Source organism: Scyliorhinus canicula, chromosome 14 (assembly GCF_902713615.1).
Source record: "Scyliorhinus canicula chromosome 14, sScyCan1.1, whole genome shotgun sequence".
NCBI classification, from domain to species: Eukaryota; Metazoa; Chordata; class Chondrichthyes; order Carcharhiniformes; family Scyliorhinidae; genus Scyliorhinus; species Scyliorhinus canicula.
In genome coordinates, this window is record NC_052159.1 from 49,044,042 (window position 1) to 49,058,866 (window position 14,825).

General features: G+C 41.3%; 1 protein-coding gene across 6 annotated transcripts in view; it reads right to left on the minus strand.

Moving 5' to 3' along the window:
* wasf3b (WASP family member 3b) overlaps nucleotides 1-12,757 on the minus strand; it is a 142,551-nt gene extending 129,794 nt beyond the window's left edge. For 3 of the 6 annotated variants that reach the window (XM_038818147.1, XM_038818145.1, XM_038818144.1), the window contains exon 1: nucleotides 12,602-12,756. The gene's annotated coding sequence lies outside the window, so the exon portion shown is untranslated. Of the gene's footprint in view, nucleotides 1-12,601 lie in introns of all 6 variants that reach the window. The other 3 variants (XM_038818149.1, XM_038818148.1, XM_038818146.1) reach the window with 3 other exon arrangements.
* Between the last annotated feature and the right edge of the window lie 2,068 nt (nucleotides 12,758-14,825).

Here is a 14,825-nt window from a genome sequence, read left to right on the forward strand (position 1 = left end):
TATCTATCTCATCATCACCAGAGAGATACCAGAAATGGCTTCTCCCCATTTCCCTCAAATTAACATCTGGTAAGTATATACTCTTGGACCCCTTATATTTCTCATTTACATCCTGTCCTTGTAAATGAGTATCCAAGAATACGCAGTATCCAAAAAGACTACATCAATTTCGACATGTACATCAACGACACCCAGTTCTATCATACCATTACCTCTCTCAGCCCCTCTATGGTGTTTAAATTGTCAGACTGCTTATCTGACATCAACTACTGGATGATGTCATGGGAATGTCACTGAAAGAAATGTTTGCCTTCTCAAGTGGCTGCAGTGATGTCAGTGTGTGGTGGAGCTGGGCTCTGGCTCTGCTTTTAACTTTCGTTTTGAGCTGGAAGCTGTTTTTGGCTCTGAGTTTTAGTTTCGTTTTCAGTTGGAGAGCTGTATTCAAACCAAGGAGGTGTATTTTCGTCTCGCTCTGCATGCTAAAGAATGTCTCCAGATCACTTAAGGATTTCAAAGTAATACCTGTTTCTGTAAGGAATGCAAACCTACTGTCTTTGTTAAAAAGGGTCTTTGACTTATGGATGTTGTGAGGAACGTTATTGAGGGTTACCTATGGACTACTGTATCTGTGGGGATTATCTGTGTCGGTAGTGATACCGAGGTAATAAGATGTTTACTGTGTATTTATAAAATTTTAACTGGATTCATGGATTAAAACATTGTTTTTCTTTAAAATACTTTCAATCTCTGTTGCATCACACCTGTAAAGTGGGCCCTTGTGCTCCCCATAACCAAAATCTATTATAACTTGTGGGTCAGGTGAATTCCATGATATACTTTGGTGTTCTCTAAACCCTGGCTCATAATAAATTGGGGGCTCCTCCAGAATAAAAGTCTATCTTTCGTGATTGGGTTGGCTTTGTGAACTTAAAGACAGTGAGGGGTGAGCATATTTGTGTTTGATTTTCAGGTGTGGTATTCCAGTTTAAGTAGGGAGTGTGTTGTGGACAATGGCTCTTTTAGAGGCCCGGACGATTTTGGGGGTGGAGAAGGTCACACGCAGAACCTTATGAACAGAGACTAAAAAAAGGCTTTTTGATTTGGCAAAAAACATTGCAATTAACGTTACCTGACAGCATACAAAAAGAAGAGGTACTTACAGCAGTAGCTGAGCATTTAAAATTGCCTCAGATACAGTCTGACTCATTAGAAATGGCAAAAATTCAGTTACAGATTAAACGACTTGAACATGAAAAAGAATTGAAGCAGTTTGAATATGAAATGAGGGAAAAAGAAAGAATAGCCCTCGCAGAACAACAAGAAAGAGAAAGAGAGGTACAGATCAGGGAAAAAGAGAAAGAGATAGATGTAGAAGCCTTTTTCATTTGATTTGAGAAGGTAGCTAAACAAATGAAATGGCCACAGGACATATGGGTATTACTGATTCAAACAAAGCTGGTAGGTGGGGCTAGTGAAGTATTCACATCACTATCAGAAGAGGTATCTGGGATGTACAAGGAGATGAAAAAATCCACCTTAGGGGCATATGAACTAGTGCCTGAAGCCTACAAAGGTTTAGAACATAGAACAACATAGAACACACAGTGCAGAAGGAGGCCATTCGGCCCATCGAGTCTGCATCGACCCACTTAAGCCCTCATTTCCACCCTATCCCCGTAACCCAATAAGCCCTCCTAACCTTTTGGGACACTAAGGGCATTTAGCAGCCCAACCCACATAATCTGCACGTCTTTGGACTGTGGGAGGAAACCGGAGCACCCGGAAGAAACCCACGCAGACACGGGGAGAACGTGCAGACTCTGCAGAGACAGTGACCCAGCGGGGAATCGAACCTGGGACCCTGGCGCTGTGAAGCCACAGTGCTAACCACTATGCTACTGTGCTGCTCTAGTTAAGGAAAGAACCTGGTCAAACATACATGGAGTTTGAAAGAATCAAACAGAGTAATTTTGATAGGTGGATAAGGGCTTTGAAAACAGACCAAACGTATGAAGCTCTCAGAGAAATTATACTTCCGGAGAAGTTTAAAAATTCAATTCCTGATGAAGTGAGAACTCGTGTGGAAGAGCAGAGGGTTAAAACTGCGAGGTTAGCAGCAGAAATGGTAGATGATTAAGAATTAGTTCATAAATCAAAGTTTGGTTTCCGACATCAATTTCAGTCTGTGAGGTTTAGAAACTGGGGAAAAGAGGAATACTCAAGTGGTAGAGGTAAAGGAGATCTGATGGGAGATAATAAGGAGAGTGTACCTCAGATTAAAAAAGAAATCCAGGAGGGTGGAAGAGACATGTAAAGTTTCAAATGTTTTCATTTTAATAAACTAGGCCATTTAAAGTCACAGTGTTGGTGGTTGAAGAAAAGCACTGGGAAGGTTGATGTCATCAAACAGGATAAGTCAGTGGGGTTTGTTAAAGTGGTAAAGGAAAGCCCAAGTGAAGCGAAGGAGGTGCAAAGATTGTACAGCCTGATCAAGAGGTGATTGATAAGAAGATGCCAGATCTCTTTGAAGAATTTATTTGTATGGGTAACGTTTACTCATGTGTAACAGGAGGAGCAGGTAAAGAAGTCACAATTTTAAGAGATACAGGAGCTAGTCAATCTTTAATGGCAAGAGATGAGGAATTATGTAGGTTGGGATGGATGTTGCCAAAAAAGGTGATAATATGTGGAATTCAGGGTGAGAGGAGTAGTGTTCAATTATATAAGGTAAGGTTGGAAAGTCCAGTGAAGAGTGGTGAAGTGGTAGTCGAAGTAATAGAGAAACTATCTTGTCCAGGAATACAGTTTATCTTGGGTAATGATATAGATGGATCGCAGGTGAGAGTGATGCCTACTGTGGTGTATAAGCCAGTGGAAAAATCAGACAACTGAAATGTTGAAAGACGAATATCCTGGGATTTTTCTGGATTGTGTAGTAACAAGGTTGCAAGGTCACAGGTTAAGACAAGAGGAGAAATCAAAGAGTGCAGATGATGTTGAAGTGCAATTGTCAGAAACGATTTTTGATCAGATGGTTGAAAAAGAACAATAGGTGGAGGATGAGGCAGATATTTTTAGTTCAGGAAAATTGACGGAGTTACAACAAAAAGATATAGAAATAAAATGGATGTATCAGAAAGCATACACGGAATAGGAATCTGAGTGTATGCCAGAGTGTTATTACCGTAAAAGTGATGTCCTGATGAGAAAATGGAGACCTTTACATATGTAAGCGGATGAAAAGTGGCCAGAACGTCATCAAGTAGTATTGCCAGTAGGGTATAGAAAGGAGGTGTTGCGAGTTACACATGAGGTACCAGTGGGAGGTCATTTGGGAATAAGGAAAACAAGCTAAAATCCAGAAACATTTTTATTGGCCTGGACTACATAAAGATGCAGTTAAATTTTGTCAATCATGTCACACATGTCACGTGATAGGGAAACCTCAAGCAGTGATAAAACCAGCGCTCTTAATACCCATCCCAGCATTTGAGGAACCTTTTACAAGGGTCCCAATTGATTGCGTAGGACCGCTTCCTAAAACGAAAAGTGGGAATCAATATCTTTTGACCATAATCGATGTGTCTACAAGGTTTCCATAGACCATTCCAGTACGTAACATTACAGCTAAAAAGATTGCGGAGGAGTTACTTAAATTCTTTACTAGATATGGACTACCCACAGAAATACAATCGATCAAGGATCAAATTTTACCTCGAGGTTATTCGAAGAATTTAAGGATAGCTTAAGAATAAAACAATTTAAATCAACTGCGCACCATCCAGAATCGCAGGAAGCGTTAGAAAGGTGGTATCAGATATTAAAGATAATGTTGAGGGCTTATTGTCAAGATTATCCAGTGGATTGGGATAAAGGAATTCCATTCGTACTGTTTGCAATTAGGGTTGCTCCTAATGAGCCAACCAAATTTAGTCCTTTTGAACTAAGTTTTGGTCATGAGGCAATAGGACCACTTAAATTGATTAAGGAAAAATTAGTGAGTGAGAAATCGGAAATTACTTTATTGGATTATGTGTCAAATTTCAGGGAACGATTAAAAAGAGTAGGTGAATTGGCTGAACAACATTTAAAAGTTGCACAAAATGTGATGAACCGGTAGAGGACAAGAAATCCAAACTTCGTAGTTTTGCCAGTGGAGATAAAGTTTTAGTGTTATTACCATTGGTGGGTGCACCTTTAAAAGCAAGGTTTTGTGGACCTTATCAGATTGAAAGGAAATTAAGTGAGGTGAATTACGTGATAAAAACACCAGATAGAAAGAAGACTCACCGAGTGTGTCATGCAACTGTGCTTAAAAGGTACTTTGTAAAGAGAGAAAAAGGAGGTTTTAATGATTCTAACTCAAAGTGACAAACCAAATCCAGATGACTGTGAATTTGGCTAACCCCAAATTAAATTGGAAAACGAGGATGTTCTTAAAAATTGGGATAAGTTGTTGAGTTACCTTCCACAGGAAAAACAAACTGACCTGAAAGAGTTATTGATATCATGTGGGCAAGTTTGTGGAGATAAATTGGGAAGTACTATACATAAATGGCTATACATGATGCAGATGGGGGAAATGATGTTCCAATCAAACAACATCCACACAGACTTAACCCTTTAAAATTGGCACAGGTTAACAAAGAGATTGAGAGTATGCTTAATAATGGCATAATTGAAGTGGGTTGCAGCCAATGGAACTCACCCATAGAGATGGTACCAAAACTAGACGGTACCCAACGATTGTGTGTGGACTATAGAAAGGTTAATGCAATTACAAGTATGGACTCTTATCCTATCCCACGTTTGGAGGATTGCATTGAGAAAGTGGGACAATCAGCTTTTATTTCCAAACTGGATTTACTTCAAGGTTACTGGCAGGTACCTTTATCCGAAAGGGCAAAGGAGATTTCAGCTTTTGTGACTCCAGATGGTATATATCAATTCAAGGTTATGCCATTTGCATGAAAAACCCACCAGCCACATTTCAACGGTTAACTAACAAAGTTGTTTCAGGATTACCCAATTGCGCGGTATACATCGACGATCTGGTAATTTTCAGCCAGACACGGACAGAACATTTAAAACGTCTGATGGAGTTATTTGATCAACTTCAGGGGGTGGGTTTGGTTGTAAACCTAGCCAAAAGTGAATTTGGAAAAGCCCAAGTCACTTTCCTCGAGGAGTTTTTGATACCCTCAAGACAAAGGGAAATAATGCGATTTCTTGGCATGAGAGGATTTGATCGAACATTTGTGCAATTATTTTGTGGCGTGATTGCTCCACTGATGGACTTGCTGAAGAAACATTGAAAGTTTCAGTGGACAGCGGACTTTCAACAGGCATTTGACGGCCTGAAAGCTCTGATAGCCAATGCTCCTGTGTTGGAGAATTACAAGGGACTCTGCGATCAGATTGAACTAAAGTATCTGACTTTAAAGAGAACTGCCGAGGCATAGAGAAATGGACGGAGAGTGCAAGGACCTTCTTGTTCAAAGAGACTGTCAAATCAAGAATTTCAGTTGGAGGAAGGAAAAACGGGGGAAAATTGGACTATATTATTGTACCTGTTTGCGTGTGGTTTTTTTGTAAACAAAAAAGTATATTTACTGTCTGCAATTCTTGAAGGATAGTGAAAAGGTGAAAAATGAAACTATCTTGAAGTTGATGGTTTATTTTTTTTTCTTGGTGGGGGGGAAGGTTTCATGTGAGAGTACCTTTAACAAATGGGTGTTTATAAATGGGTGTTTATAAATGGGTGTGAATATAAATATCTGTAGTGAGAGTACCTTTACGAAAGGGTGTTTACTACTGCAGTGATATCAGAGAGTGGGTGGAGCTGAGCTGTCTGTCAGCTTTTTACTTTCATTTTTTAAGCAGGCTGCAGGGTGTGTTTTAGTTTCGTTTTCAGTGTTGGAGCTGAAGCCAGACCAAGCAGGTGTACTGCTGTTCTCTCTGCCATGAAAAGACTATCTCTTAATCATTTGGTGAATTCAGAATTATAAATGTTCTCAGTAGTGAATGCAAGTCTAATGTGCTTCTGTCAAAAGGTGTTTCTTTTTCTGGATGGTGTTTGGGAAGTTATTAAGGATTACTTAGTGTTGTATTCTTTGGGGGTTGTATTTGAATTGATGGTTGCTAAGATGTTTACTGTATGTTTTTTAAAAAAGGCTAACTTGAGCTCATAGAATAAACATTGTTTTACTTTAAAAAAAATACTTTTTGATTTCTGCTGTATCACACCTGTAGAGTGGGCCGTGTGCTCCCCATACCATAATCTATTAAAAGTTGTAGGTCAGGTGAACTCCATGATACACTTTGGGGTTCTCTAAACCCTGGCCCATAACAGTTATCAAATAAGTTATGGATAGTTTAGGAATAAAACAATTTAAATTAACTGCCTACCATCCAGAATCGCAGGGAGCGTCAGAAAGGTGGCATCAGATATTAAAGACCATGTTGAGGGCTTATTGTCAAGATTATCCAGGAGGATTGGAATAAAGGAATTCCATTTGTACTGTTTGTAATTAGGGGTGCACCTAATGAGTCAACCAAATCAGTCCTTTTGAACTAATTTTGGTCATGAGGTATGGGGACCACTTAAATTGATTAAGGAAAAATTGGTGAGTGAGCAGTCGGAACTTACATTATTGGATTACGTGTCAAATTTTAGGGAACGATTAAATAGAGCAGGGGAATTGGCTAGACTACATTTAAAGGTTGCTCAACATGTGATGAAACGGGTAGCGGACAAGAAAGCAAAAGTTTGTAGTTTTGCCAGTGGAGATTAAAGTTTTAGTATTGTAACCAGTGGTAGATGAACCTTTAAAAGCAAGGCTTTGTGGACCTTATCAGATTGAAAGGAAATTAAGTGAGGTGAATTATGTGGTAGGAACGCCAGATGGAAGGAAAACTCACCGAGTGTGTCATGGGAATATGCTTAGAAGGTATTTTGAAAGGGAAGGAGAGCAAAAGGAGGAGGTTTTAGTGACTCTAACTCAAAGTGAAGAACCAAATCTAGATGACTCGGAATTTGACATTCCTCTAAAAAATTGGATAACGAGGATGTTCTTAAAAATCGGGATAAATTGTTGAGTTACCTTCCAGAGGAAAAACAAACTGACCTGAAAGTTATTAATATTGTATGGGCAGATTTGTAGAGCTGTGTTGGGTAGTCCTAAAATGGCTATACACGACATAGATGTGGGAAACGCTGTTCCAATTAAACAACATCCATATGGACTTAACCCGTAAAAATTGGCACAGGTTAAGAAATTGAAAGTATGCTTAAAAATGGCATAATTGAAGTGGGTTGCAGCCAATGGAGCTCACCATAGTGATGGTACCGAAACCGGACGGTACCTAATGATTTTGTCTGGACTATAGAAAGGTTAATGCAGTTACAAGAACGGACTCTTAGCCTATCTCACACTTGGAGGACTGCATTGAGAAGGTGGGACAATACGTTTTTAGTTCCAAACTGGATTTACTTAAAGGTTACTGGCAAGTACCTTTCCGAAAGGGCGAAGGAGATATCAGCTTTTGTGACTCCAGATGGTATATACCAATTCAAGGTTATGCCATTTGGCTTGAAAAATGCACCAGCCACATTTCAACGGTTAACTAACAAAGTTGTTTCAGGATTACCCAATTGTGCGGTATACATCGACGACCTGGTGATTTTTAGTCAGACAAGGAAAGAACATTTGAAGCAACTGATGAAGTTATTTCGATCAACTTCAGGAGGCAGGTTTGGTGGTGAACCTAGGCAAAAGTGAATTTGGAAAAGCCCACATTACGTTTCTTGGCATACAATTGGACAGGGTCGAATGGTCCCACGGGATATGAAGTTACTGGGGAGTTTCCAATACCCTCAACAAGAAGGGAAATACCATTTCTTGGCATGAGTGGATTTTACCGAAACTTTGTGCCGAATTGTAGCAGCGTTGTTGCTCCACTGATGCACTTGCTGAAGAAGTGTAGCAAATTTCAGTGGGCGGCAGAATGTCAACAGGCATTTGACTGCCTGAAGGCTGTCCTAACCACTGCTCCTGTGTTGGCCACCCCAAATTACACAAAACTATTCAAAGCGGCTGTCGATGCGAGTGATGTGCTCTTGCAAGAATACGACGAAGGAATAGAGCGGCCTATTGGATATTTTCCCAAGAAATTGAATGATCACCAGAGGAAGTATTCAACGATTGAGAAGGAGACTCTGAGCTTGGTTTGCAACATTTTCATATTTATGTTATCAGGAATTCGTTTGAAACAATGACATATACTGATCATAATCCATTGACATTTTTGGAGCGATTCAGGAATAACAATGCCAGACTGTTTCGATGGAGTTTATTGTTACAGCCATTTCATTTAAAAATTATACATGTGGCCGGATGTGATGGCCGATGCTTTGTCACGAATGTGATGAAGAGAAGCAGGTTTGATGGTGGAAGAAGAAGAAGTAAAATGGGCTGTGTTATTATGATTGCATGTTTTGTTTCTGTTTAAAAAAGTATATTTATTGTCAATTTTTCTGAAAGGAAAGTGAAAAGGTGAAAAATGAAACCATCTTTGAAGTTGATGGGGTTTTCTTTCCTTGGGGAGAGTTGTCATGCGAGTGTCCCTGTAAGAAATGTTTTGTCTTATCAAATGGCTTGAGTGATGTCACTGTGTGGGTGGAGCTGGGCTGTGACTCTGGGTTTTACTTTTGTTTTGGTTTGGGCTGTTTTGTGGCTCTGAGTTTTTTGCTTTTGTTTTCACATTTGGATGTTGGATTCAGACAGAGATGTCTTGTCATTCCTCTCTCTCTCTGCATGTTAAAAAGGTGTTTCCAGATCACTTAAAAAGAAATAACTGCATTCTGGAAGGAATTCAACCCTTCTGTTTTGAAAAGAAAACAAGAGCCTCTATACAATGTTTTGAGTGCTGTGTGCTGGGCCACACCTTTGAAAGGGGGTACTGGTTTATGGGATGTTGTTATTAAATTGAAACAACTTTGAGGAATTCATTAAGGGTTATATATAGAGTACTGTAGCTGTGTGGGGTATTTATGTTTGTAGTTGATAAAAATGCTTACTGTGTGTATTTATAACAATGTTAACTGAATTTGTAGAATAAACTTTGTTTTTGATTAATGGTGCTTAAGGCCTCTGTTGAATAACGCCCGAAAAGGTAAGCCCTTATGCTCCTCATAACCAAAATCTATAAATAGTTGTAGGTCAGGTGAACTCCATGATATACTTTGGAGTTTTCTAAACCCTGGCCCATAACAGTTACATAGATCTGTATGTGGGAATAAATTGGGAAGTACAAATAATTATGTATGATGTAGATATAGGAAATACTATTCCCATTAAACAACCGCCATACAGATTCAATTCACTAATGTTAGCACAGGTACAAATGGAGATGATTGATTTATCTAAACACCAAACAGAACTCCTAGACAGAGTTAATAAAGAGCTGAAGGCTCTAAAGCAGCTGTCATTGGAGCCTCGTCAAACAAAAGGCGTCAGGGATGGTTGCACAAAAGAGAAAGCTAGCTTGGAAAGGTAGATTTGAATGTAAACTCAGATCCAGCATGAAATTGCGCAAACTCCAGCATGAACTAGAAGAGGAGCGACAATAATTTCAACAAGAGAGGAAACTAATCACAAAAGCCAACAGGTTGCAATGAAAGAAATGCAGGAACTGCGAAGCTCCAAGAGCAGTCAGATTCCTGACATGGTAGTGACAAAGGAGGTGATGATCAGGAGGGACAGATGAATGACTGGAGCTGTCGCACCATTTCAGAGAGAGCATCTTCTGTGGCGGAATACTGAATCCGGAGACTGAATAGCTCGTACAAAATATGGGAACCAGTCTTCACGCATCTTTAGAAAAATTTCTAGAACCTATCTGCTTATAATGCCAGTAATAGAACATAGAACAGTACAGCACAGAACAGGCCCTTCGGCCCTCGATGTTGTGCCGAGCAATGATCACCCCACTTAAACCCACGTAACCCGTATACCCGGTAACCCAACAATCCCCCCATTAACCTTACACTACGGGCAATTTAGCATGGCCAATCCACCTACCCCGCACATCTTTGGACTGTGGGAGGAAACCGGAGCACCCGGAGGAAACCCACGCACAAACGGGGAGGACGTGCAGACTCCACACAGACAGTGACCCAGCCGGGAATCGAACCTGGGACCACTGGAGCTGTGAAGCATTGATGCTAACCACCATGCTACCATGCTACCGTAATGCTCAAGACAGATGTTATGCGAGAGTCTGTCTGAAAGAAAACGTAATTGCTGATGCTTTATCATAACTAAAACATGTGAGAAGACTAAAATGGACTATATTCATGTGGATGTTTTCCAGGAGAAAAATGTAAAACGATGTATCATATAGAGTACAAGTTGTGTATAATCTTTAAGAAATGTTTAACGTTAAAAGGGTTTTAGTAAAATTAAGCCATCTGTTAAATTGCTGTTTTTTAAGGGGGGGGGGGGTGTGACGATTAGAAGCTGTTCGGAAAATTGGAAAATTTAAGGGTTTAAAGCCTGGGGTTCGAACGTGGTTGTTTAAAATGTATTAGGTTTGCAGAGTCTGGCTGGTTTTAGCAGCCAGCAAGTGAAATTGACCCAGGAACGTGTTTATCAGTCTGGGCTGATGCACAGTACATTAACTGGGGAGGTCCCTGGGGAGCTAATTTGCTTTTGCAGCCTGCAGAGATAATGGGCTGGATTCTCCTCTATCGGGATTCGCTATTTTGCTGCAGGCCGGGTGTTTCCCGACAATATGGACTGCCCACAATGGGAAACCCCATTGGCCGGCTGGCGAGACAGAGAATCCCAGGGGTGCGCCGCACCAGCGGGATGGAGAATCCCGCCCAATGTGTTTTCCACCTTGGAGAGGTGAGGTGATTGCTCGGTGGATGTCAGAAAGGCAGTAAATTTGGAGAAGCTTAGGGCGAGGAGCTGAGTTCTAATCTGCTTGATTCTTTGAGTCCATAATTATTCAAGTAGGATAGGTTAAAACAAAAGAGTAATGATATTTTACAGCAGAGTAGTCTTGTTTGAAGGCAAGGAAGAGGCTGAAACAACCTAGTGGAAGCATCTATTTGAAGGTATTCAGCCAGAGTCTGAAGGGGGTTTGAATTAAAGCCAAATTTGTTTTATAAGCAAGTTTTACTTTATGCTCTGCTAATTTTAAACTGGATTAAGAGCTGCATGTTTCTTTTCTTGTTGTTTAATGGGAAAGTGTCTAGTTGTGTTAAGGGGTAATTACATTGTAAGGTTTTCTTTCTAGGCGTGAAGCTAAACGTTTAATATTGTGTTCATAATAAAAAAAGTTTTGTTTTAAAAATACCCAAGACCTATTTTTCATGCAATCGCTCCTGGAGCAAATCATTCTTTCTGCACAATCTTAAAATGATATAAAATATTAGGATTCCGACCCAGACACCGTTTGGGGTCTGGTCTGGGACCGTAATGTTATTAACTAGCACAAATTGTTAGCCAAGTTATAAATCTCACAGTAGCGGTTATATAAAACTGATCAAGTTCCTAATGTGCCCCAAAGTGTGGAAGAGCGTTACAACTTCTCCTTCGAACTGCGTCCTCGGAAATTAATATATCGTTGTTTCAAACTAAGGTCCCTTGTCTCTATTAAGTCCTTAAGATTTTAGAATTTCTATCCATCTGCGGTCAGACTTCTGTATTTGTTGACTTACAACCCCATTATTTGTCACTGTAGAGCAATAAAAATATTTCTTCTGCAGTTTTGGCACCGTTTACCCTCAAGTAGATGATAACATGGTCATATGGGCATTAATCAGCGTTGTCCATATTGATACGAGTCTTCCACATAAAACAGCTTGAAAATCACAATTGTTTTATGTATTTTAGCCAGGCTTTATATTGCTTTGGTTTACCATTCAATCCGTAAAGACGTCTCAGCACCGATTAATCTTTATCAGTGCAGGCAAACTGCTATTTATTCAATGATTGACACCGCAGACATCTCTAAAAGTTTAGGTTTAAAAAAAGTTATCGACAACTTTCAAAATGTGCACTAATGTAAAGATCACAATCGGGTAACGGTGCACGTTGATATCTCTCGAACACTAGATTCGTATTTACAACAGCGTTTTAAAATCAATGCAACAAATTGAGCATCGCCGGGTTATAAAGCAACATGTTGACAGTTAAACAAACGCACTCAAATTAAAGCCCCCTCTGGTTTCATTTCCCCTGGAAGAGCTGTCCTGCCGGGGCAGGGAGGGGATGCCCCCCCATCCGCCGATAGCCTCATTCACCCCGCATAACAATGACCCAAAAAGCCGCAACGTCGGTGAAAAAGGGCAGGGGACAAGAGCTGTTACCTCGCACCGCCACCAATAAGCAGCTTATATTCCAGAGCGCCCTTTATTTCACTGTTAACCTATGAGTTTCACCGGACTACCTCTGCATTATATGTATTAATTAAAAATCCAAGTAGCGGCTCTTCTCCACCCACCCCCCCCAATCCGACTGATGACCGTCAAACACCGACCACCAGAAGCGTCAGCACATCCGCCAGGCTCTCGCTCTCACACCGCTCTTACCTCGGGTGCCCACCGAGCGGAGATTATTGGTCAAAATGACAATCCTCTCTCTCTCTCTTCCCCTCCGGCGGTTGCAGCGCCGTTAAGACGCTCGAGCGGCCGTCACCAGCCCCTCCTCCCCCAGTTGAGCCTGTTCGCCGGCTCGCTCTGATTGACCTGCGCGCCAACCGCTCGGAGCGCTCGCCTCTGACATGGCAACGCCCCTGACGGCCAATAGGAGGAGCGGCTGAGGCTGGTGCCCGCCATCGGGCTCGGTGTGACCGATGGGCGCACACGCGCGGTGTCCAACCGTCTGGGCGGCGCGCGCGTCCCCTTTTCCCTCAGCCGGCTCTCGTCAAGAAGCAATTTGTGTTCAGCATCTCTCTCCGTTTTCGTGAGGCAAATCTTCACTTTAATGATGATGTCGGAACGTTCTCAAAACATTATATGTATTCGTGATAGGTTTCAGTCAAAAACATTACTTTTCTGTACTTGCTGAATGTTCGACCCAATTAACGGAAAAACGCACTGCTGAACGGGCACCTCTGCATTTAACGATCGAGAAGCGACTTCGTTAAAATAGCCCACGTATATCGTCAAGATCGGCGGAATGTTAATATTACGTTGCTTGAGCAGTGTTATTTTGTCAAATTATGTGGCGGGCTGAGATTTACCTTTGAATATTGCAACGGGGCAAGTCTCGGTATTGGGACGGAGTGTAGTCATGGCCAGGATTCGCCTAAAATTCCGCGATCCTTCGGGCTATTTGGAAAATATGCAGAAACATCAGACTACCTTTGGCAGAATCTGTAGCAAGGTTACTGTTTCTGTGTTGCAATATTCTATGCATTTATCAAGTTAGAATAATGTGACCTTTCCAATTGATTCATGGCGTCAAAATCTATGACAATACTGGATTTAATTTTGAAGTTTTCGTCTGATTTTTCTTGCAAACGTGCCTTTTGTACGGCAAGTAGCGTTACACGAAGTATTCCTCTACAAGAAAACATACCTCTTCATTCATCTGAGGAAGGAGCTGTGCTCTGAAAGCTAGTGATTTGAAACAAATCTATTGGACTTCGACCTGGTGTTGTAAGACTTCTTACTGTACAAGAAAATAATCAACTCAGTGTGGATTCACACGAATTCCTCAAGGTGTGAATTTCAAAGGCATGCATCATTTGGTTGTCTAAATCATTTGATTGAACAGGACCATGGCATTCAGACATCACTTGCCTTTAGCTGGATGTTGATCTAAAGTAACGCTGGGAGATGTAATAATTTGCCAACTTTTGTTTCAGAATAAATTGGGGGGGGGGGCATATATGTGGCTGAACAGAGCTGCTGAATTAGGTCTGTGCTAATTGGATTGGATTGGATTTGTTTATTGTCACGTGCACCGAGGTACAGTGAAAAGTATTTTTCTGCGAGCAGCTCAACAGATCATTAAGTACATGGGAAGAAAAGGGAATAAAGGAAAATACATAATAGGGCAACACAAGGTATACAATGTAACTACATAAGCACCGGCATCGGATGAAGCATACAGGGTGTAGTGTTAATGAGGTCAGTCCATAAGAGGGTAATTTTTGGAGTCTAGTAACAGCGGGGAAGAAGCTGTTTTTGAGCCTGTTCGTGCGTGTTCTCAGACTTCTGTATCCCCTGCCCGATGGAAGAAGTTGGAAGAGTGAGTAAGCCGGGTGGGAGGGGTCTTTGATTATGCCGCCTGCTTTCCCCAGGCGATGGGAGGTGTAAATGGAATCAATGGATGGGAGGCAGGTTCGTGTGATGGACTGGGCGGTGTTCACGACCCTCTGAAGTTTCTTGCAGTCCTGGGTCGAGCAGTTGCCATACCAGGCTGTGATGCAGCCAGATAAGATGCTTTCTATGGTGCATCTGTAAAAGTTGGTAAAGGTTAATGTTGACATGCCGAATTTCCTTAGTTTCCCGAGGAAGTATAGGTGTTGTTGTGCTTTCTTGGTGGTAGCGTCGACGTGGGTGGACCAGGACAGATTTTTGGAGATGTGCACCCCAAGGAATTTGAAACTGCTAACCATCTCCATCCCGGCCCCGTTGATGCTGACAGGGTCAAATTGATGTACAGTACTTTGCTTCCTGACCAGCTCGTTAGTTTTGCTGGCTTTGAGGGAGAGATTGTTGTCGCTGCACTACTCCACTAGGTTCTCTATCTCCCTCCTGTATTCTGAATCGTCGTTATTCGAGATCCGGCGCACTATGGTTGTAT